Consider the following 24796-nt stretch of genomic DNA (forward strand, 5'->3'; position numbering starts at 1 on the left):
CTTAGGCGACCCCTGTGAAAGGGTCGTTCGACCCCCAAAGGGGTCGCGGCCCACAGGTTGAGACCCGCTGCACTAAAAGGTCAGGGGCCTCTGAGGGGACCTTGCTTAAGGCAGCAGCCCCTACATTGACTTTTCCAAACAAGTCTAATCCCCTGGGGTGTTTTGCTAGAATCTCTATGTTTAGTCTTTAAAGACCTGACCTTGTAGAAGCATACACTTTCTCAAAAATACTTGCCCTGCTGACTGTATCTAGAGGTTAATTTGAGTTCAAGCTGTTATTTTTAAAAAAATATATTTTATTGATTTTTTACAGAGAGGAAGGGAGAGGGATAGAGAGTCAGAAACATCGATCAGCTGCCTCCTGCACACTCCCCACTGGGGATGTGCCCGCAACCAAGGTACATGCCCTTGACCGGAATCGAACCTGGGACCCTTGAGTCCGCAGGCTGACGCTCTATCCATTGAGCCAAACCGGTTAGGGCTCAAGCTGTTATTACAATAAAAAGCCAACAAGGAAGGTGAACAGGACTGCTTTTACTACTGAAGTAAGAGTCCCTTAGCCCTCTCTTTCACAGAAACCTGTGTTGGAGTAATTTGTTCATCCATCGCTCAGGGGCTGCTGGTCAGCCCTGGCAATGTTCCACCATAACATGTAGATTCTCAGTTCCCCAGAAGGTGCAGTTGTAGTGGTTAATCGAACCATTTAATTTAAATGTTGCCTCATGACTTCAATCTTTGTTGGAAAGTGTGCATCTACTACACATCTTGCCAAGTACTATTCGTAATACTCCACACTTAGGTCCGATCATCTTCATTGATTGCATGGACTAATCTTGGATGTCACTTTTCCAATGGGAGCGCTTTAAAATACGATGGACAATTTTGAAATTCCTACATCACAACTTGTTTGCTGCACAGATTTTCTTGGACTTTGGAGATACATTTCCAGTACCCTTTCTTGCTTTGTGGGTGTCTGTGGTTTTCCGGAACGCTTTTTGTGGACATTCTGAATACTAGTTCCATCGGCTTCAAACTTATTTCTAATTCAAGTAATGGTAAGTCTCGTAGATGGACCTGTTTGAAACTCCCTCATAAATTGTCTTTGTACTCCAACTACATTTTCAAACTTCCAGTAGCATTTTAGGATGAATTTCCTTTGTTCAAATCTGAGTCTGGCTTCCATTATTAATTCCAATGGGTTAAATCTGAAAAGAAAGAAACATCAATGGAGCTAGCAGCTGTTAAAGTGTGTATACATTTCTTTGTTAATCCTCATGCGAAGATATATTTTCATTGATTTTAGAGAGAATAGAAGGGAGGGGGAAGAGACAGAGAGAGAAACATCAATGTGAGAGAAACACATTGATTGGTTGCCTCCCGCAAGCGCCCTGAACAGGGCTGGGGTTTGAGCCTACAACCAAGGTACATGCCCTTGAGTGGAATCACACCTGTGAACCTTCAGTCTGCGGGCCAGCACTCTATCCAGTGAGCCAAACCAGCTAGGGCATGTGTATATATTTTTTGGGGACACCCTATAGTTCTGGTGTTCTAAATAAAAGACATTCATTCACTTAGCACTCCTTGTAACAACAAAAGACTACACAACCCACAAACGTATCAATAAGGTTACAGCTAATTAATCTATTTCACCCATACATTGGAAAATTATAGAGCAGTTCAAAAGAATAAGATAAATCTACAAGTACCTACATGTTAGGTGAATAACAAAATTTGCATACACAAATAATACTATATTTATGAAAAGGATATATTTGTTAATCCTCACCCAAGGATATTTTTTCCCATTGATTTTTAGAGAGTAGGAGGGAGGGCGATAGAAACATAGGTATCAGGGAGTCACATCGATTGGTTTTCTCCTGCACCCTGATGTGGCCAGGAACCGAGCCTGCAAGCAAGGTATGTGCCCTTGACCGGTACGGAACCTGATACCCTCCAGTCTGCAGGCCAGTGCTCTAACCACTAAGCAAAACCAGCTAGAACGAAAAGGATATATTTTGGTATGTCTATAAATTCATAGAAAACAGTCTGTCAGGATAAACACCCACTTTTTAAAATCCTCATCCAAGGGTGTTTATTGGTTTTAGAGAGAAAGTGAGCGAAAGAGAATGAGAGAAACATCAATGTGAGAAGTATAAATTGCTTGCCTCCTGTATATGCCTGGACCAGAGATCTAACCAGCAACTTTTCTGGTATATGACGTAATGCTCCAACCAATGGAGCCCCCTGCTAGGGCAACACCCACTTCTGAACACTTCCTTTAAGAAGAGGAATAGAAGGAAGGTTTGGGGTTGGGTTTTGGAGGGTTGTTCTTTCATTTTGCATTCTAACTTTTTACAAGAAAAATGTATGTATATATTACATTTGTAGTTAATAAAAATAGTAATAGATAATAGTATGGTGATTACTCGAAAGAAAGGAGGTAGAAGAGAGTATAGGGAAAATAAATGGTGATGGAAGGAGACTTGACTTGAGCTGGTGAACACTCAATACAATATACAGATAATGAATTGTAGAACTGTACACATGAAACATAATTTTACTAATCAATGTCACTCCAATAAATTCAATCTATACTAATAAAAGGGTAATATACTAATTAGACCAGACATCTTCCAGGCGTCCTTCCAGACAAAGCCACAATGGCGGGGGCTGAGGCAGAGGCGGTTAGGGGCAATCAGGCCAGCCGGGGAGGGCAGTTAGGGGGCGATCAGGCTGGTAGGGGAGAACAGTTAAGGGGGTGATCAGGTCAGCAGGCAGGGGCGGTTTGGGGCAATCAGGCGGCAGGCAGATGAGGTTAGGGGCGATCATACAGGCAGGGGAGCAGTGAGGGGCATCAGGCCAGCAGGCAGAGGTGGTTAGGGGCGATCAGGCAGGCAGGCAAGTGGTTAGGAGCCAGCGGTCCCAGATTGCAAGAGGGATCCCAGATTGGAGAGGGTGCAGGCCAGGCTGCTCCCCCCCCCCCGCATGAATTTTGTGCACCGGGCCTCTAGTAAAAATATAACTAAATTAGGTGGAACCAGGTTCACAAAAGCCTTACTTGGAAACTGCTACTGAACGATCCCCAGAAAGGTAAAAGCTGCCACTCAGAACACAGTATCTGTGCCATATGTATGTGTGTGTGCACCTGTGAACAAGCCAAATTCTCCCAATAACTTGAGGGTCATGTAGGACAGGCATACACATTATTTGCATTTAAAGTGTTTCTTATAATATCTGAACTCCTGAGAGGACAGGCCCACCACAGGCCCACAAATTGAAGGCTAATCAGGTTACCAGTCACCAGGTACTTCCCAAGAAGCACCAGCACCCAGGCATAAGCAGACTTCTTAGAACTCTTCAGGAAACCATGGGCTCTGGTGGAGACAGGTGCTTGATCTAGCAGCTACTTTCCAATCTGCTGTGGTATTTGAGAACATGGCCTTTCCTTCCCAGAAATCAGCCTCCATCCCTCCAAGGTTGCCCCAAATATGTCCAAGCCAGAGTTGCAGAAGCCAGAGGGTTGGGTGGAGGTGGGGGGCAAACTCAGATGTGGGGGAGCAGTGCTGTGTCAGGAATTGTTAGAATTTCTCCAGAAAACTGTCGGTTGAGGTGGGGATAGGTGCTTGGTCCAGCAGTTACACTCCACTCTGCTGTGGTGTTTGAAAAAGAGCCTCAGCCCTAACCGGTTTGGCTCAATGGATAAAGCGTCAGCCTGCGGACTCAAGGGTCCCAGGTTCGATTCCGGTCAAGGGCATGTACCTTGGTTGTGGGCACATCCCCAGTGGGGAGTGTGCAGGAGGCAGCTGATCAGTGTTTCTCTCTCATCGATGTTTCTGACTCTCTATCCCTCTCCCTTCCTCTCTGTAAAAAATCAATAAAATATATTTAAAAAAAGAAAGAAAAAGAGCCTCGCCTTTGTTTGAGAAGTCACACTGAGAAGCCAGGTTCTGATTCCCAGAAGGCCTCCTTTGTCTGTTAGGGGTTACTATCCTATTGTAGTTAAGCAAACTGAGGCTCAGAATAGTAGAGTGACTTGCCCAAGTTACCAAGGCAAGTACATCTGGGCCCAAACCCTGAGCTTTGAACATCCCCCCATGTGCTGTCTCCATAAATGCCAAGGCCCATGATCTAGGTTAGGACTTCTGGAGCAAAAGAGCCTCCCTTCTTACTCCACTCCCCTTACCTCCCTAATTCCAACAGCAGTTTGTCACCAGACAGGTCTAAATGATTTCTGGAACTTCCAAAAATACTATCCTTGAAGAAGCAAGATTTGTCATCCGAGCACATACATATATGTATGTCTTCTTCAGCTCACATATACTCAAAACTGTCACACCTTCAAACACTGTGTCTCACAGGCATCTCACACTCACACCCACGCACCCTCATTCACAGAAAGGACACAGTTCTTTAGGGTGCTTATGGTAGAGGTGACTGAGACACTTACGCGCTGCACTTCAGGGACTTTGTAAAAAAGATGTCAGCCGAAACCGGTTTGGCTCAGTGGATAGAGCGTCGGCCTGCGGACTGAAAGGTCCCAGGTTCGATTCCGGTCAGGGGCATGTACCTTGGTTGCGGGCACATCCCCAGTGGGGAGTGTGCAGGAGGCAGCTGGTCGATGTTTCTCTCTCATCGATGTTTCTAACTCTCTATCTCTCTCCTTTCCTCTCTGTAAAAACTCAATAAAATATATTTAAAAAAAAAAAAAAAAAAAAAAAAGATGTCAGTACCAGTGATATCATTATAATTAACTTAGTTACTAATAATAGGAAAAGAGCAAAGGGAAGGCCAAATATTATAGGCATGTATCTTGTGCAGCTTTGCTAGAGAGCTGCAGTTTAATAGTAACACTACCCAGTGAGCCACCAGTCTATTCCCTGCAGATCATGGGGGAAGGGATTGGATGAGGGGGAGAGGGAGGAGAGATAGACACATGTCCAGTAAAGTTTGGGTGAAATAGGGAAGGTACTTTTGGCTGTCTGTCACACTTGGAAACAGATCATGGACCAGAGTAGGCATGGCCACTGTAAGCATGGGAAGATTTGAGATATTTAATCCCCTGAACAAAGGAGTTCACTCTTCTTGGCTCCTGGCCCTCTTGATTTTTGGGGGACTCTTGTTGCAGGGGGTGTGCTCTTTGCTCCCCTGCATTTGTCCACAGGGCTCACAGCTATGTGAACCACACAATGGACTAATGGACTGCAATTAGCCTAATGCTAAACCAGACCCAATTCCAACATGGAACAGAAGCTCTGGCACTGGCTTTGCTTTTAGCTCTACTAAATCCCCAGCTGCACTTATTCCAGGTCTGGATTAAGGGAAATGGGACTTCGGAAAACAAGGTATGTAATATGTAATTCCATGCAAATAAAAATCACTTTAGCCTCCAAAAAAAAAAAAAAAAAAGAAAGAAAAAGAGCCGCAATCCCTCTGGAGGTGGAGCCTGAACCCAAAGCAAAGCAAGAGCTGCAGTCTGTGACAGCGTTGTGGAGGCCGGCAGGGCCTGGGTTAAACTCAAATGTGGGGGCATTACAACTGTTCCTGCACTCAAGAGTAGTCGGCGCTGCTCTTGGTATCAAGTCAGGAACAGGAGGTGAGGTGGGCTTCAGGGCAGTGCGCAGAGCCACTAGGAGTGATGAGCTGAAGTCACATTCTCGCAGAGTCCGTGCCACAGTTGTGGAAGCCAGCTGGGCCTGGGCCAGACTGGATTGTGGGGGTGGGTAAGGGAACAGCCCCACATCAGAATTTCTTAGAATTTCTCTGGGAAACCTTCCGCTGAGGTAGTGATAGGTGCCTGCTCCAGAAGCTACTTTCCAGCCTGCTGTGATTTGGGGGAGTTGGCCTTTTCTTCACGGAAATGAGGCTCAATCCCTCTAAGGTTGCCACAGAGGCAGAGTCCGAGCCCTCAGCAAAGCAAGAACCTGAATCTTGGGCAGGGTTGTGAGAGCTGGTAAAGCCTGGACCACACTCAGATGTGGGGGCAGATCTCCCAGCCTCAAGTCACAAGTCTGAGTGCCCCTTGGTGTCAAATCAGAAAGAGAAACTCGAAGTGAAATGGGTTTCAGGGCAGTGACCAAAGCCACTAGGAGCGACTGAGCAGGAGTCACATTCTCACCTGGTGTTGGTGAGGTGGGTGTCACCTCTGCCAGAATCACAGTTGTTAACTGAAGCGTCTCACAGGTGCTGCTGCCACACCAACTGCCTAGAGCCGTGGTCGGCAAACTGCGGCTCTTTGGCCCCTTGAGTGTGGCTCTTCCTAAGCCTTAGGAGTACCCTAATTAAGTTAATAACAATGTACCTACCTATATAGTTTAAGTTTAAAAAATTTGGCTCTCAAAAGAAATTTCAATCGTTGTACTGTTGATATTTGGCTCTGTTGACTAATGAGTTTGCCGACCACTGGCCTAGAGGCTCCATTCTCCCGGGCCTTCCAATGGCTGGGATGGGAGGTGGGCTGGCATCCCTGGGTCCTCCTGCCGGCACCCATACTGCTGATGGCCTCTCTGGGCAGTGGCTTGATTTACCAGCCCAAGGATGAAGAAGAGGACTTTGAGGAGTAGTACACCCCAATCGGGAGCCCAGCCGAGGCTTTGTGCAGGGCTATTTCACACCACTGACCACTCTTATCCCTTCTCCATCTCCTTATTTCCATTCACTACAATTGTTTTTACCTTAAAATGAACACCTATTGCTGCTGCAAGTTCTGGACATCAAGAGCAGGCTAGCCTTGCCCACACTATTCTCCCCAATGATGATGATCTTCAGGGTGGCCGGCACATCCTTGACCATCCTGTCCCTTGTCAGCTTCAAACCTAGCTGCTCCATCTGGCTCTCAACTCTTTAGGGAGAGCTGCTTATGCAAGAGGTGGGGGTCCTGCAGATACACTGGTGACCCATGTGCCGGAGCCAAAAGCAAGGAGGGCTGGTCAGGAGTGCAGAGCAGGGGGAAACACTAGTGCCCTCTAACTGGAACCCTCTAACCCAGCGGTTCTCAACCTGTGGGTCGCAACCCCTTTGGGGGTCGAATGACCCTTTCACAGGGGTCGCCTAAGACCATCGGAAAACACATATATAATTACATATTGTTTTTGTGATTAATCACTATGCTTTAATTATGTTCAATTTGTAACAATGAAATTGGGGGTCACCACAACATGAGGAACTGTATTAAAGGGTCGCGGCATTAGGAAGGTTGAGAACCACTGCTCTAACCAGTGCCAACAGGGGAACTAGGGGCGGTGCACACCAGTGGCAGTGGCAAGTGGTGGTGGTGGTTTTGCACGAACAAGCTCCTGCCAAGGTGCCGGCACCGACCAGAGGGGCATGGGATGGGCGAGAAAGGGGTGCATGGATGTACTGGGGCCCCAGGTATCAAAGCAAAAGGCGGGGCAACTGGAGCAGAAAGAGGTGGAGGGGCAGCACTGGATGTGGAAGCAGCAGCAAGGCTGAGACGTACAGGAGGGAATGGCCTAAGCATCCAGCTCTGATTTGTGGGATGGGCCTTGTGGTGGAACTTGGGGCCAGCGGAAGGGTCTGACCAGCACACCCAGCAGTGAATCTGAGGGACCCTTTATTTTCTGGTAGAACTTTTGAAAGAGAGTAAGACAGAGGGTGGGCAATGGGGCCCAAAAAAAGAGGATTGGTCCTCCCCACCTCGAGTGCAGGGTTCTGCTCCACCATTTGGTGACTGGAGGCAAGGGGGAATGACTCTGGGCTGGAAATCTGCATACTTGCAGCTTCATCTGGCAGTATGGGGGACTCAAACATAAGGACTAGCATGAGCCTGGGTGAAGGCCCCACCCAGCTGGGCCAGCCATGCTGAAAGATTGGAGTGCCAAGTAGGGCCGATTTTTTAATTTGTTTAATCCCCTCCTACTTATGTTGGAGGCGAGGGGGTACCAGCAGCCTAGGCACAATAAGAACCATCTAGTTTATTTTCCCTGCTATAGGAAAATACTATCTTGTTTTGTTTTGGTTAATTCTCACCTAAGGATATTTTTTCATTGATTTTTAGGGAGTGGAAAGAGAGGGAAAGACAGAAACATCAATGTGAGAGAAATACATTGATTGGTTGCCTCCTGCATGAGCCATCGCTGTGGCCCGGGTCAGTGAGAAGCCTGCAACCCAGGTATGTGCCCTTGCCCGGAATTGAACCCAGGACCCTATGGTCTGCAGGCCGATGCTCTATCCACTGAGCCAAACAGGGTAAGGCGGAAAATACTATCTTGTTCTCTTCTGATTTCTACCATGAACATTTATACTTTAAAATTTAAAAAGAGGATTATATATGTCATTCTTCTTCCTCTATAGTACATAATGCAAAAGTACCACAGAATGTCCTTCACAATTTACTATTATGAAAGATTAGAGGCCTGGTGCACAAGATGCTTGCGTCCTCTCATAGTCCGGGAGCCCTGGGGGTTGGGCCGGGGGGGGGGGGGGGGGGGGGAATGTCCAACTGACAGCTTAAGCCATCAGTAGGACTTCTTTAGCGCTGCTGCAGAGGCAGGAGAGGCTCCTGCCACCGCCGCTGCGCTCACCATGGCTTGTGGCTGAGAGGTGCTCCCCCTGTGGGAGTGCAATGACCACCAGGGGGCAGCTCCTGCATTGAACATCTGCCCCCTGGTGGTCAATGAGCATCATAGCGATGGTCAGTCTGCTGTTCAGTCGATTTGCATATTAGCCTTTTATTATAAAGGACTAGAGGCCTGGTGCACAAAAATTTGTGCACTGGCGGGGGGGTGGGTGGGGGAGGGTCCCTCAGCACGGCCTGTGCCCATTCACAGTCCAGGACCCCTTGGGGGATGTCCACCTGTCGACTTAGGCCCACTTCCCAGGGGATCAGGCCTAAGCTTGCAGTTAGACATCCTTCTGGCAACCAGGGAGCCCTCGGGGGATATCCGACTAAAGGCTTAGGCCCCCAAGGGATCGGCTCTAAACCGTTAACTGGACACTCTTAGTGCTGTCGCGGAGGTGGGAGAGGCTCCTGCCACCACCTCTGTGCTGGCCAGCCATGAGCCAGCTTCTGGCTGAGTGGCACTCCCCATATGGAAGTGCACTGACCACCAGGGGGCAGCTCCTGCATTGAGCGTCTGCCCCCTGGTGGCCAGTGTGCATCATAGCAACCGGCCATTCTGCTGTTCAGTCAATTTGCATATTAGTCTTTTATTATAATTATATAGAATGTCCCTATTTCCCCCCTTTTGCCCTCTCTACCCAGCTCTTGCCCCCCACTTCTCTCTGGCCATCACCATACTGTTGTCTGTGTCCATGGGTTGTGCATATATTTTCTTTGGCTAATCCCTTCTTTAAATTCACTTTTTAATTTATTTCAGATAAGTGCTTATAACTGCACTATTATATATTTTCTATTATATCACTTAGAATTAAGATATCTTTTAACTGAACCCTTGTAAATTTTAGCACAATTTAATAAATTATGCTAGAAGCAATTAGGAGATTTTTCATGTAATGCAGATATGTTTCAATTAATATTTTATCAATTTTTAATTTTTTAATATTTTAATTTAAAATAATCTCATACATGTAAAAAAAAACACCTATAAAATACTACAGCATATTATATGTACCCTTCACCCAATTTCTTAGGTGTTAATAATGTAAACATAACCATTATACAACTAACAAAATTTGGAATATTTTTTTCTTATAATCTCTTTAATGTTACTTAATCCATTTACAGTGGGGCCTTGACTTCCGAGTTTAATTCGTTCTGAGACTGAGCTCGTTAAGGGGCTTAACTCAAATTACTCTGTCAACTCAAAGCAAAAAGTCGGCCAAGAGACAGCTGGTATCTCAAAAAACTCGTTAGTCGGATCACTCGTAAGTCAAGGTCCCACTGTACTTTGTTTTTGTTAATCTTCACCCAAGGATATTTTTCCACTGAATTTTAGAGAGAGTGAAGGGAAAGGGAGAGACACATTGATTGGTTGCCTCCTGCACATGCTCTGATAGGGACTGGGGATCAAGCCAGCAACTGAGGTACATGCCCTTGACTGGAATTGAACCTGGGACGCTTCAGGGACCCTTGCTTGCTCTATCCACTGAGCAAAGCAGGCTGCAGCTTAATTCATTTACTTTTAATCTATATGTGTCTTTATATTTAAAGTGGATTTTGTTTTTGATTCACCCTCATAATCTGTCTTTTAATTGGCGCACTTATGCCAGTGACTTTCAGAGTGCTTACTGATAGAGTTACTGCCATATCAGGTGGCTTCTGGGGCTGGCCTGCAACCTGGGATCAGATCTGATCCCAGGCAGCAGGCAGGAGGCTTCTGGGGTCGCACACAGGGGCCTGGATGGTGACTTGCGCTAGCGGCTCGTGCTGCCCTGCCCTGCCTGCAGTATGCAAATTAGCCACCATCTTTGTTGGTGGTTAATTTGCATATCATGCTGATTAGCCAATGGGAGGCATGGCGAAGGTACGGTCAATTACCATGTTTGTCTATTATTAGATAGGATTGGAGGGATTACTAGCCCTAGATAATTTGTTCCATGAAGATGATTTAAAATAAACTAGGTTAAAAAAATATCCACTTTATAAAGTTATATTTACAAACAGACAATTCTCCCCCAATTCTTATTTTCCATAAAGGCTATCCTTAGCTTCCACAAAGCTCCACAATCAGAATAGCTCTTCACTGTTAACACTTCTATTATACCAGGTTATATTTTTGTCTATCTCACAATCTATTGTAAACTGTACAGCATATAGTACATTTCTCAATAAAATTCTAAAAATAAAAAACCTCTGTTTAAGTTACTATTTCCCCATACTCCCTGAATATCCTCATTATAGTCAGAATGTCTGCAGCCTTTTTCCCATAACAATGTAGAAACTGAGTTGAATCCTTTAAAAACTCCATCTGCTGTCCTCATCTACCTGAGACTACGCATAAATTTGCCCTTATCCAGAATACTAGAGTCCCGGTGCACGAATTCTTGCATGGGTGGGGTCCCTCGGCCTGGCCAGTGACGGGAGCCAATAGGGGCTGTCTTGCCCAGTCTGGGGGGAGGGACCACAGGAGGTTGGCCAGCCGGGGAGGTAGGCTGTGGGAGCACACTAACCACCAGGGGCAGCTCCTGCATTGAGCATAGTGCCCCCTTGGTGGTCAGTGTGTGTCATAGCTACCGGCCAGTCATCCGGTCGTCCAGTCATCCGGTCATAACAGTTGCTTAGGTTTTTATACATAAAAACATATATATATAGATGTTTTTCATCCATTCACCTGATTCTAGCAATAAGTACCTTCAAAGGCTGGCTCTCCTTTACTGTTCCCAAAGAAGCTTTTACTCTGACCTGATTACCACTCCTCAAACCTCTCTCTGCCTTATTGGCAGTTCCCAGAATGCACTATGGGAATGCAGGCTAAGGCAGGGAACCTTTTCCCCATCAGACTCAGTTATAAGCATCACTCCCTCTTGAAAATATTTCCAGACCCCACTCTAAGGCCTTCAGATCAACCCAGGCATGTTTTTATTACTAGAGGCACAGTGCACAAAATTCGTGCCTGGTAGGGTCCCTAGAGGCTGCCCGTGGGGACTCCCACCTTGGCCTAGCACTGCCTGCTCACCTGCTCCACCATCCCGCCATGGTCCCGCTCTCATCAGGGCCCATTAGGCCCTGCACCATGTCACCAATGCCCGCCATGTTTCCGCTGCCCCCTGGTGGTCAGCGCACATCTAACTCCCGGTTGGTCGAACTCCTGCAGTAGGCACAATTTGCATATTAGCCTTTTATTATATAGGACTAGAGGCCCCATGCACGAAATTCGTGCACGAGTAGGGTCCTTAAGCCTGGCCGGAGATCAGGGCCGCTGGCACCACGTTGAGCGTCTGCCCCCTAGTGGTCAGTGCCTTCTTAGCAACCAGTCGTTAGGGCTTAAGATATGCTGGCAGCTTGAACATCGACGCTGAAACGCCAGACGGAGGTAACACCGGAGTCGCTCTTCTTGCCAGGAAACCCCACGTCTTCGCGGGGTATGACCTGTGGGGTCCATGGCCCAGGAAGGGAAAAGCTTCTCTCCGCTCCACCCCCGGCTCAGAGGCAGCCAGTGCGCTGGGCCACAGGTGACACGGGCCGGCCACAGGGCACCGGCAACTTTTCCGACACACGATCAACGGCGGGGAGCGAAAAACGTCCTCGGGCCCAAGGCAGACGGACACAGACAGACGGTGAAAGAATGGCGAGCAGAGAGGAAGAGCCCGAGGCCCGGTGACCCGAGGCAGATAAAGGAAAGCGGCGGCCGGCGCGCAGGAAACGGAGGGACTCACTGTCCCCTGCCGGCGGGAGGCCCGCACTGCACCTCCCTTCCGTCGGGGGGCGCCTGGAGTCCGAGGGCGCCGGCGGCTCGGGGACCGACCGGCCCGGGACCTCCCGCCCCAGTGCGACGCGGTCTAAAGCCGCGGTCTCCCGTCCAAATGCCCCCGCGGAGGCGCTCCCGCCCCGCCTCCCGCCAGGCTTCCCGTCCCGGTGCCCCCGGGGCGCCACTTACCCGGTCCGCCAGGCCGACCCTCCCCATGGGCCGCAGCGCCGCACCAAGGCCCAGGCGCCCGGCGCCAATTCCGGCGCCGAGTCCGCAGGGCGCGTGCGGGCGCGGGGTCAGGGAAGCGAGCGGCAGGCAGGGAGGCACTCACTGTCCCCTGCCGGCGGGAGGACCGCACTGCACCTCCCTTCCGTCGGCGTCCTTCTCTTCTGCCAAAAGGTGTCGCAGTGACTCAAGTTCGTGAAATTTCAGACTCCCGGGAGAGCCTTGCAGTGACCCCAGGTAGTGAGGAAGAGAAATGGTCCAAGGCTGGAAAGATCGTCGTTGGGAGCCAACTGTGTTCTAACAGGAGAGAAGGGGAGGATCCCTCCCAGCCCTTCGTTCTCATTCATTCAGAACCATTCCATTCATCTGTAGGCACAGTGCTGAACATTTCTCACGGTAGGAGAGACGAACGGAAAAGCTGATGCAAAAGAAATGGCAACAAGCATTGGATTAACTCTACGACTAAGGAAACAACAGATATATATGGAGTTTAACGTTACATAAATGTATAAAGCTCCTCAATAGAAAAATGATATAACAAAAGTTGAGAGGAAAAAGAAAATGGGACTTATGTAAATATGATTTTCATATCTATAATTGGGGTTAAATATTTCAAGCTGATAAATCAAAGAGTAGAGATATAAGTATATCTTAGGACAAAGGAACTTACTGAGAAAGAATATAATCAACTAAAATCTGGCAATTAAGAAAAAGGAGAAAATAAAGACATATAGTAATGAGTCAATAGACAATCTAAGGAAATAGATAATTAAGGACACCAGATAAGATAATTATTATGGCAACCCAGAACAAAAATACAAACCTTTCAAATTATCGAAACACATGCACAAAACTACAACAAATCAAACAAAATCACATAGTGAAATCTTTGAAAAAAATTCAAAACAGAAAGCATAACAACACAATACAACAGAACTAAGACCAAACATCTTACATGAAGAAACACAAATGAGCAAAATTGGCTTATTTAAAATAGACAGCTTTAGACTGGAACATAAACCATAACACAACTTTATGTTGTGTACAATTTTGAGTTATTTTAAAAGTTGGAAAATACAAGAATAGAAAAACTATACCAGGAATATACAAACATAAAGAAATCAGGTATCACAAACTTACTATTACACAGGCTTGATTTCATGACAGAAAGCATTGACTGAGATTAAGAAGGGCATTTTATAATCATAAAAGTCATAATTCACAATGAAGAAGATATAGGAATATTTGTACAAATAACAATTTCATTATTCATAAGAATGATAGGAGATATAAAGAAAAAGACAGAAGTAATTGGTATACTTCTTGCTAGCTTAAGAGCATAAAAGATAAATGAGGACAGAGAAGAGCTAAATATATAATTAATATGGTAGATCTAATATATCAAACTCTGTACAGAGATTACATCTTTTTAAGTGTCCTGGGTACACTCAGAACAACTGACCATATTTTAGGTCAGAGAGAAACTCTTAATATCTTCCAATAAGTTCTATTTATTTTATGGATACTATCTGATCACAATTTAAAAACAACTAGAAATTAATGGCAACTGTGGTTTAGTTGGTTGGCCATTGTCCTGTGTACCGAGGGGTTGCTGATGTGATGCCCACTTGGTGCACATGCCTGGGTTTTGGGCTCCATCCCAATGGGGGGCATGCAAGGGGAGGCCAAATTGATGTTCCGATCTCGCATTGATGTTTCTCTCTCCCTTCCTCTTTCAGAAAAAAAAATCAATAAACATATTTTTTAAATAAAAATGAAATAAAACAGAAAAATACAGACTTAAAACAATAAATCCAAGGACTGATTCTTTGACAATAAATAGGTGAGCTGTTAACTAAACAAGAAGAAGGGAGGAAAAGCACAAATATACAAAATATGGAATAGGGAGAATTAACTCCAGATGCAGAGAAAAGTACCATTTTCTTAAGAGCTGACTCTGTTTAGTTTTAGCAAATAAATTAGAAAATATAGATGAAATAAATAATTTTAGGACAATATAATTTCTCAAAATGGACTTTAAATGAGTTATAAAATTTAAACAGACCAACTATCACAGGAGAAATGGGGAAGGAGACGACGAAAGAGCTGCTCTCCAAAATAGCACCAGGTCCAGATGTTTCCACAGGGGAATTTTACCAGGCCTTTAGGGCCAATGAATTCTGATGTACTGTTTCTGAGCCCAGAGAAAGAAGGAAAGCTTCAAATTTCTTGTATGGAGCCAGCACAGTAGTGATTCCCAGCAAATATAGCCCAAAGGAAACTGCAGGCCATTCTCACTTATGACTCTCAATCCAAAAATCCTAAGCAAAATATTAGTACAGCATTTGCACAGAGACCCTCAGTCCTAGAATAATGTTATTCCCAGAGCTTCAGGTATCAGCATCCCCTACCAACCACCACCACCATGGGAAGGGGAACATTCTGGAGGTAAGACAACATGCTTAGGACTGGAGTGCTCAGGCTAAGTTTCAGGAAGACTTAAAATGTGATTAATAACCCTGGCCAGAGTGGCTCAGTTGGTAGGAGCATTGTTCCATGCACTGGAAGATCTCGGGTTCAATTCTGGATCATGGCACATACCTAGGTTATGGGGACTATCCCCCATCAGGTACAAGAGGCAACCGATCCATGTATGTTTCATATCAATCATTTTTCTCTCCCTCTGTCCCTCCCTCTCTAAATCAATAAAAAAATAAATCAAAATTTTAAAAAATCTGAGAGGGGAAAGTCGAACATTTAAGAAGTAAAATGAATTTATCAGGTGTCTTTGATAGTTTCGGCGGGTGGGCACAAAAGCCCTGATGCTGAGGCCAAGAGCCTTGGGGACGCTCCAAGTGGAATCTACTGTCTACCAAGCCTCCCTCATTTGCTGGACATCTCCAATTTGCAGGCTACTGACTACCACTGCCCTCCTTCTGCTTGGAGTTTTGCGCATTTCCAAATCATTAAGTCACACATTGACAACCTTTTGATTACAGACCATAGATGCAATCAACTTCATTGTTTGGGAATTTTCTATTTTAATTCTCAGGAGGAAATCTTTTTGCTTCTCATCTCTGAGTATATTAGAAACATCATTCTTACTTCCACTTCTTGTCCAAGGTAACTAATATTACTTTAGTTTACAAACTGAGAATCCAAGGCTTAATGAGATGGAGGACTGTAACCCAGGACATGCAATTAGAAGGAAGGGCAAACAAATTGTGGATCTTGGACAGAAATAAGTGAAAAGATAGTATTAAAAGAAGGGAAAACATTCAAAAGATTTTCCAGATGCTTTAAAACCAGGGAGCGCATTTAATTCTGGTTCGATCTGGGATATGAATTAGTCCACTTACTTTTTGTCTGAATCATACAACTTGTTCCTGAATTGAATGTTCATCTGCGCCCTTGTGAACAGTTCCACCACAGTTAGAGATGAAATTACTGGAGAGGTTTCCACAAATCTGAGTCATTCAAGGGTAATTATGTTGCTTTTGTCCTTTTTTCCTTTTCATGATTAAAAAAAAAATGTAATAAAAGCATTGTTTTTGCCATAATTTCAAAGACAGAACATTTATAGATCTTAGCAAAGGTGGATCGTTTAGGTAACTACTTATTCCAACTTTGAGATAGATGTAGAGTAACATGCTGTAGGTGTTATCTGTACTTAAGAGTCTCATGAAATATAAAACCCATTCATTGTAAAAAAAAAAAAAAAAAAAAAAAAAAAAAAAAAAAAAAGAGGCACAGGGGCCAGTCCAGGCTGGAGAGCATACATGCCTAGTGACACCTGGTGAAACAAGTTGTATGCTTTTTCTCCAGCAGTCCTCTGCATCCCGGAGGGAGGAGGGCAGAAAGTAGATGGTAGCATCAGTCAAAAACTAGAATTTAGCAAGGCAGGTGTTCTAGAAAGAAGGGCGCTTAGGTTAGGCTGGCAGGAAGTGGCTAGAATGAAAAGACATAGCGTACAGGACAGAGACTGGAGGAGGACCAGGAAGAGTGAAAAACAAGTGGGTGTATTAGAAGAAAAACATATTAGTTAAGATGACAGTTTGGTCAAAATTATAATTTGATAAAAAATGATTATTTCCAGGGACTCTATATATAGTGACACTTTTTATATATCATGAAGGATGGTTTTTGTTCACTTTTATGTAACTCTAAGCAGTTTTGTCCATTTTTCAGAATTTTTTTGCTCCCTCCCCCCCTACATTTTCTTTCCTTCTAAGTCATCCTTTACAGTTATTCCTACTCTGTAAATTTATAAAAGCAAAAATTTAGAAACAAACTAGGTAGTCAATAATAAAGACAGTGAAATGAAATGATTTTTGGTGACAATTTATATGGAAGAATCCCATTTTTGTTTTTAAGTAATGTAAATATATGGAGAGAAGTATGTAAGGGATATTTACCTATATGGTTTTCTCTGGGTTGGTGGGATTATAGCAGTTCTGCATTTATATATTTTGCTTATTTGTATTTTCCCCCAGTGAAATTTAAAAAATATATGTAGAATTTTCTGACATTTTAAACACAGTTTTAACTCCCTTTCTATCAATTGATGTCTGTTCTGCTTGTTGACAAGATTTTCCATAAACTTTGAATCGTTTTGATTTGTTGAAAACTAATCCTTTCAATAAGAAATTTACATTAAAAAATCATAATTTTCCTGCATTTTAAAAACTTTAATGAGGATATACTTTAGATGCTGAGTTTATATATATATATATATATGTATGCACACACCTAAAATGGTCAGTAAAATTAAGGAAATGTTTTTTATCACTTTCCAGCCGTGAAGTTCCCACTTTTCAAGCAGGGAAGCTAAGACCTTGATCTGAGAGAGATGACTCTGTGGGGTCTGTTATCTTTTCCACCTGTAGTTTGGTGCCATCCCCAGAGTGTGTGGGCAGAAGCAAGCCTCACTTCAGAACTTTGATCATGAGTACAGCTTTGAGTGACAACCTTAATGTGGTCCTCAACGTGTAATCAGGTCATCAAAGCCAAATCAGCGATTTACGTGGCAGGATTGGGAAATGAGTTTATCTGTGATCAGAGGGTTTCGAGGGATTAGTAACCCTTTCAGGTTACACTCCCTCCCTCTGTGGAGCAGAGAGTAGTGATGACAGCTACGTGCAGAGATAAAACTTTCATAGAATGGTAGAGAGAACTAGTGCCAACAGAGTGCTGGGAATTTTAATATAAATCATCCCTCTTATCCCTAGAAATCCAACGAGACAGGCGTTATTACCGTTTGAACAGGAAACTGACTCTCAGAGAGGTCAAATAATTTGTTGAAATTACACAATTAGCACATGGCTGAACTGTGATGAGAACACAGGTCTCTCTATCTGAAGCTAGCATGTTTTTTTAATATATTAAGCTGCCTCCCAATGAGAACACAATTTAACTAACGAGTAGGACAGTGATGCTAGCCCAGATGTATCTCTAGCACTCTATGGCTTATGATATTCTACAGTGTAGTCTCCTCACGCCCACTGGAACTCCCCTGTCCTTCCTACTCTGATAAACAATGCCATTTATCAATCACTTTCTATGTACCAGGCTCTGGGCTGAGTAATTTACATATGCTACCTGAGACCTCTAAGGTAGCCATCATCACCCTCACTCACAGATGAAGAAATGGAACTTTGGAGAAATTACTTACTTAAGGTCCTAACTACCTGAACCCAGAATTTCCTAATTCCAAAGCCTGTTTGTTTTCTTAAACTAGCTAAACATGAGCAGAGAGCAAGCTGGTGAAATGCCAGCTCTATAAAATGAAAAATATTTGTAAGGTGAGATAACATTTTATTTCTAACAACATTGCAGTAGGACTTAATATCCTTGGATGCTTTCTTAGATTTTATTGAATTCCACCTTGCAATTTCTGAGCCCAGTTTCATAGGAACTTGTCCAAGATCAGTATCGTAGTTTAGGAAGTTTGTATATCCAAGCCACGGCTAAACAAACCCTCCAGTTTTAAAAGGGAATGGGAGAGTTGGCACTGCTTTTTATCTTCTCAGGTGTCACCGAAAAACAGAATCAGAAACAGAAGTGCAAACTCCATCTTTACCCAGAATGCATCCCTGACTCTGGACTGTGGGGAACGGCTGCTATATGCAGGGAAAGAAAAACAGCACAGGATAAAACTCTCTGCAGTCAACCATCTCAGACACAGAAGAACTCAGCTCTTCAAAGTACCAGGCTTATACTGATGAGCAACATCACATTTCCTTGTTGGGACCAGTAGAAATGAAATGTAGGAGAAGCAGAGAAGGTGGGGTGGGTGGAAGGCACTTTTGCAGGAAGCTGTAACTGAAGCAGGGTAGAGGAGAGAAATTTCATGTGAGTATCCTTGTAGCTGAGTATGAAGAGAAATAACGGCTAAAATTTAAAACACACACACACACACACACACACACACACACACACACACACACAGATTCTAACACAAACTCTCTGTGCCTGAGAATTTCTGCTGCTCTGGACTACGACCCCAGAATATTTCTTATCCAAGCCCCTGTAAATAGATTGTTTAGGAAGGACTTATTGAAATTTCCACAAAAACAAAACAGGAAAATGTACCCCAAACAGATCAATACAAAGTTATACTTTAAAATGAAAGGAAGAAAGTAAGTTACCCAACAAAAATATTGTGATGGAATAGGTGAGTCCTGGAACCAAATGCATTGCCATGGATTTTAAAATGTAATGGAGCAATAGCCTCTACAAACAAGAGCTCATAGCAGAGATTTAAGACAATATAATGTATATTTTAAAAAGGAGGTAAAGCACGGGGTGTTTGTGCTCAGGAAATTAGTGTGAAGGTCACAGTGGAAGCGGCACATCTGATAATAGCCCCGCTGAAAACACAGTTTGAGGCCCGGATGGCAAGGCTTTGAGAAAATGAGAAGAAACCTGAGTGGGCATGAACAGAGTTATAATTTTGGAGAACTTTCTAGGTGAACTGGAATAGTACACCAGTGGAAAGAAATGAACTATCTGGTGTGAGATGTTAGGTATTTGGGAAAGTCAAGGAAACAAAATGATAAGGATAATAGGATTGGATGGTGTCTTAGTTCATTCAAGCTACTATAACAAAATACCGTAGATTGGGTAGCTTATAAACAGAAATTTATTTCTCATAGTTCTGGAGACTGGCAAATCCAAGATCAAGGTGCCAGCATATTCGTTGTCTGGTGAGAGCCTACTTCCTGCTTCACAGATGGAATCTTCTAGTTGTGTTTTCACATGAAGGGGCTAGGGAGCCCCATGGATTCTGATCTCATGTAAGTGCACTAATCCATTCATGGGGGCTCCACCCTCATGACCTAATCACCTCCCAGAGGCTCTGCCTCCTAACACCATAACAAAGGTTAGGATTCCAGCATATGGTTGTGGGGGACACAAACATTAAGGCCATAGCAGAGGCTTTTTCTAGGTTACAGTGGTATTTTACAAAAAGAAAATAAAAAACTGTGGGATTTAACAAGCAACTGAAAGCCAAGTTTAAAATCCAGAGGATAGTTCAAAATATTTTTAATTTCTCTTGAGATTTCGTCTTTGACCCATGTGCTAACCTCTACACATTTGGGGGGATTTCCAGTTATCTTTCTGTTATTGATTTCTGGTTTAATTCCATTGTGGTCTGAGAGCAGGCATTGTATGATTTCTAGTCTTCTAAATTTGTTAAGGTGTGTTTTATGGGCAAAAATATGGTCTATTTTGGTGAATGTTTTATGTGAGCTTGAGAAAAATGTGTATTTTGTTGTTGAATCAAGTAGTCTACAAAGCCATTATACCTATTTGATTGAAAATGTCAAGTTCAGCTACCTCCTTACTGATTTTCTGCCTGCTGAATCTTTCCATTTTTTTAATGTGTGTGTTTTTTGACTTTTGTTTTTGAGAGAGGAAGGGAGGGGGAGAGAGAGAAACATCTATCGGCTGCCTCCTACACGCCTCCTACTGAGGATTTCAACCACAACCCAGGTATGTGCCCTGACCAGAATGGAACCAGCAGCTTCTTGGTGCATAGGATGATGCTCAACCAACTGAGAGAGGGCTGTTGTCCCCAATTATGATAGTGGATCCATCTATTTCTCTTTGCAGTTCTATCAGTTTTTGCCTCACATAGTTTGATGCTATTGTTAGGTAAGTACACATAAAGAACTGTTATGTCCTTTTGGAGAATTGACCTCTATCATTATGTGATGTCCTGCTTCATCCTGGATAATTTTCCCTGCTTTGAAGCCTGCTCTGTTTGAAATTTTTATAGTTACTCCTGCTTACTTTTGACTAGTGTTAGAATGGTGTATCTTTCTTCATCCATTTACTTTGAATCTGTGTTTTTATATTTAAAGTGGGTGTCTTACAGACAACATAGAGTTGGAAGACTTTTGATCTAACGTTAAAAACTTCAAAGGTGAAGGTGTTGTAAGTATTTACTTGGTTCCTAAATATTTGTTCTAGAAGAGAGCTGAGGACTCTCACCTTTGAGCTCTCCTGGTGGGCAGACAGGAGGCCCTTAAATTCCTGGTGCTATTGCCATTTTAAGACAGTGTGCCCACATTCCAACTTTTTAGGATTTCATCAGCATCAACTGTAAATTATGTGCACTGTGTATGTTATATGACTCTTCTCTGGGCTGATATAGAGAGGAAACTTGCAAATGGATATGAGGTATACAAAGAGGACAATGGGTTGAGGAATCCCAAGTGCATTAGATGGGTCACTGAAGTGGATATGTCATAACACACATGAAACACACCAAAATATACCCCAAGCAGATTTCTAGGAATGGGTACCAGCTGTAATTTCACTCACTTTTTCTCTTAAAAGAAGAGCCATACACAGGCCAGTTGGAATGAAGTTCTAAGGATAACTATAGTCTAATTTATGAAACTGGTGAATGCCAGTATTTTTGTAACTGATTACTTGCCACATTTCTCGCCACAGGTAAAGACCCACCAATGTGTAAAGACAGTACCGTTTCAAGTCATGGACTTGATGACCCCTTTTACATAAGGCTCTACTTCTGATTTTTTTTAAGGGACTGGTAATGAGAGGAGAGTCTAGAAGAGGAAATGAAAGGAGAGTCTAGAAGAGGAACTTTGGAACCTAAGAGAATAATGTAAGGCCAAGCAGTAGACAAATTATCTAGAGCTGACTCTTACAATGTTGCCTGTGTCCACCTTCATCCACAAGAGAAGCACTCTTGTTGGATGAGTAGAGCACTTTCTCCTTGGAAAACAAAGTCTTGCTCTTTGGGCTTCCTTTCAAAAACTTTCTGGAGTCAATCTTCCTTTTGTTAGAACATTCTTTCAACAGGCAACCAAAAATGACTAGATTTAAGTTTTTAAAAATTACATTCATATTTCAGCTCTCCCCACTTCATACACACACACACACATTATCTTCGTTGGACATGTATTCCCGGACATTCATGGCAATAATTTCTGATTTGACTTCTATAGGGGCTTACATTCCCCTGTTAATTTTTGTTTCAGGAGGTAATCTATTTCTAAGCTCTAGGGTTTTGTGTACTGGCCACATGCATACTACTTAGTATCTTATATAAAAATGTATTTTGCAATAAAAATTTCAAGAAATTATCTCCTATTGTTACTGGTTGTGTGCTCTTTGTGTATATATACACACACTAGAGGCCCAGTGCACAAAATTTGTGCATGGCGAGCCCTCAGCCCAGCCTTCACCCTCTGCAATCCGGGACCCCTCAGGGGATGTCTGACTGTCTTTCACAATCCAGGACCACTGGCTCCTAAACGCTTGCCTGCCTGCCTGCCTGATCACCCCTAACCACCTCTACCTACTTGCCTGATCGCCCCTAACTGCTCCCCTATCGGCCTGATCACCTCTAACTGCTCCCCTGCTGGCTTGATCACCCCTAACTGCCTCTGTCTCCCCCCCGCATCCAGGACCAGGATTCCCTCCTCCGGTTGGTTGCAGGCACCTGGGACCTGGGCTTCCCTCCCTCTGGCCGGCTGCAGGCACCCAAGACCCGGGTCGGCTTTGCCTGGATTGCCGCAGCCGCAGGGGACCGTGGGTGGGCGACTTCACCTGGGCCGCAGCCACAGGCTCTGAGGAGCAGGCAGCTCCTGGGCCACAGCCCCATCTGCTGGCGCCCAGGACTGCAGGGTGTGCGGCTTGTCCCTTTCCTGGGCTGCAGCTTGGCTGGTCCCCATTCCTCTCTCATGAGCTCATTTGTGCCTGGCTGGTCCCCATTTCCCTCTCCCCAGTGTTGACTGAGCAGTTCCAGTGTGAGGGCGTGATGACCATGTGCATATTAGCTCTTTATTATAATATATATAATAATATATATACTTTTATATTATAATATATATTATACATATGCTTTTATATTACAAAAGTATATATATAATATATATTATATATAATATATATATGAATATATAATATATATAATACATATATATGCTTTTTTTATTTCAGAGAGGAAGGGAGAGGGAGAGGCAGATAGAAACATCAATGGTGAGAATCACTGATAGGCTGCCTCCTGCATACCCCCTACTGGGGATTGAGCCTGCAATCCGGGCATGTGCCCTTGACTGGAATCAAACCTGGGACTCTTCAGTCTGTAGGCCAACGCTCTATCCATTGAGCCAAATCAGCCAGGGCCCCACCACCTGTTATTGGTGGAAGTGGAGCTCTTGGAGTGCGGTGGGAGAAAAAATTTTCTGAGGCTCCCATGGGAAGATGAGGTATGGTGGAAAGCTTTATTGATGAGGTAACATTAAGGGAGTTTCCCTTCAAGGTCCCATTTCCCTCTGTCCCACCATGGAAAAAGTCCCATTTTATCTTTTTTTTTTTTTTTTTTTAAAAAAACACATTTTATTGATTTTTTACAGAGAGGAAGGGAGAGGGATAGAGAGTTAGAAACATCGATGAGAGAGAAACATCAATCAGCTGCCTCCTTCACACCTCCCACTGGGGATGTGCCCACAACCAAGGTACATGCCCTTGACCAGAATCAAACCCGGGACCCTTCAGTCTGCAGGCCGATGCTCTATCCACTGAGCCAAACCAGTCAGGACCCCATTTTATCTTTAGCAGAGATAGGATTAAAGCCACGGCCCAGAGTTTCTATTCCATATTAAGGTCCAGTCCAGTCCATCTGAATTGCTTAGTTTGTGCTCCCAACTGCAGTCCATTGTGTGTGAGGTCCAAATGGCCATAGGCTATGGGGCTTATAGAGCCACATGGCAGGCTAGCACAGGTCATGGAGCAAGCGAGTGCAAGAAAGCAGAAATGAAACAAGGGGAACAAGAGAGTAAGAATTCTTTGTCTGGGGCTTTCAACCTTTTAAGATTTTGTGCCTTCCTCCCTTTAGCCAATTATCTTTTTTTTTTTTTTTTTTTTTTTTAGGTTACATTGACAGGTAAGCACCTTCCCTAGGTCACCCTGTGCATGTCTCCATCTCCCTTCCCCCAGTGATTTACAGGGAATGGACCAGTGGTTACCTGGGGAGTGTAAAATTGCAGCTTCCTGGTGAAGCTGCCCAGATGACTATGTTTATAATGTCTGGCCTCCCCTTTGCTTCTTTCCTAGTATTTTTTAAAAATATTTTTTTATTGATTTCAAAGAGGAAGGGAGAGGGGGAGAGCGATAGAAACATCAATGATGAGAGAGAATCATTGATTGGCTGCCTCCTGCACACCCCCTACTGGGGATTGAGCCCACAACCTGGGCATGTGCCCTGACAGGGAATTGAACCGTGACCTTCTGGTTCATAGATCAATGCTCAACCACTGAGCCACACCAGTTGGGCATCCTATTATTAATATTAGCTAGCTAATTACAATGGTAACTATAATCTCTTAGATATTTCATTATAAACTCAGTGATAGATTATTGATTAATTCAATGACTTGTTTATGATCCTACCTAAAGTTCTCTTTCTAGTCTAATAACTCCAAATAATGATTGCTCACAGTCTACTCTCATATTCCAAAACATTCTTAAATGAGGATTGTTTTCTAACAGGGAACATGAGAATCAAGATGAAAAGTGTGGAGTACACATATATGTGTGGTTAGGAAAATGATAAAGATGACCTCAAAGAAAATAAAAATCTTTTCTTCTGTTTTCCTCACCTGCTACCATTCACTACATCTCAAGGTAAGGTGGCAACTCTGTGGACCAAACAGTACCAACTGTATCTCACTTATCATGTGAAAAGATCACACGAAAAATATCTGTAA

At 43.9% G+C, this 24796-nt stretch overlaps 2 long non-coding RNA genes across 2 annotated transcripts in view; one reads left to right on the forward strand and one right to left on the reverse strand.

Annotated features, from left to right (window-relative positions):
- LOC118672299 overlaps positions 1-24796 on the forward strand; it is a 35672-nt gene that overhangs the window by 4229 nt on the left and 6647 nt on the right. Inside the window, exons 2-3 of the long non-coding RNA XR_004973032.1 lie at positions 21607-21687; positions 24579-24713. This is a non-coding gene — a long non-coding RNA (uncharacterized LOC118672299). The remainder of the gene's footprint in view (positions 1-21606; positions 21688-24578; positions 24714-24796) is intronic.
- LOC118672293 lies at positions 515-12655 on the reverse strand. Its single transcript, XR_004973030.1, has 2 exons — positions 12516-12655; positions 515-1205 (listed from the first exon to the last, which is right to left on the reverse strand). It is a non-coding gene; the product is annotated as an uncharacterized LOC118672293 (long non-coding RNA).

This window comes from Myotis myotis, unplaced genomic scaffold (assembly GCF_014108235.1).
Source record: "Myotis myotis isolate mMyoMyo1 unplaced genomic scaffold, mMyoMyo1.p scaffold_m19_p_1, whole genome shotgun sequence".
Classification (NCBI taxonomy): Eukaryota; Metazoa; Chordata; class Mammalia; order Chiroptera; family Vespertilionidae; genus Myotis; species Myotis myotis.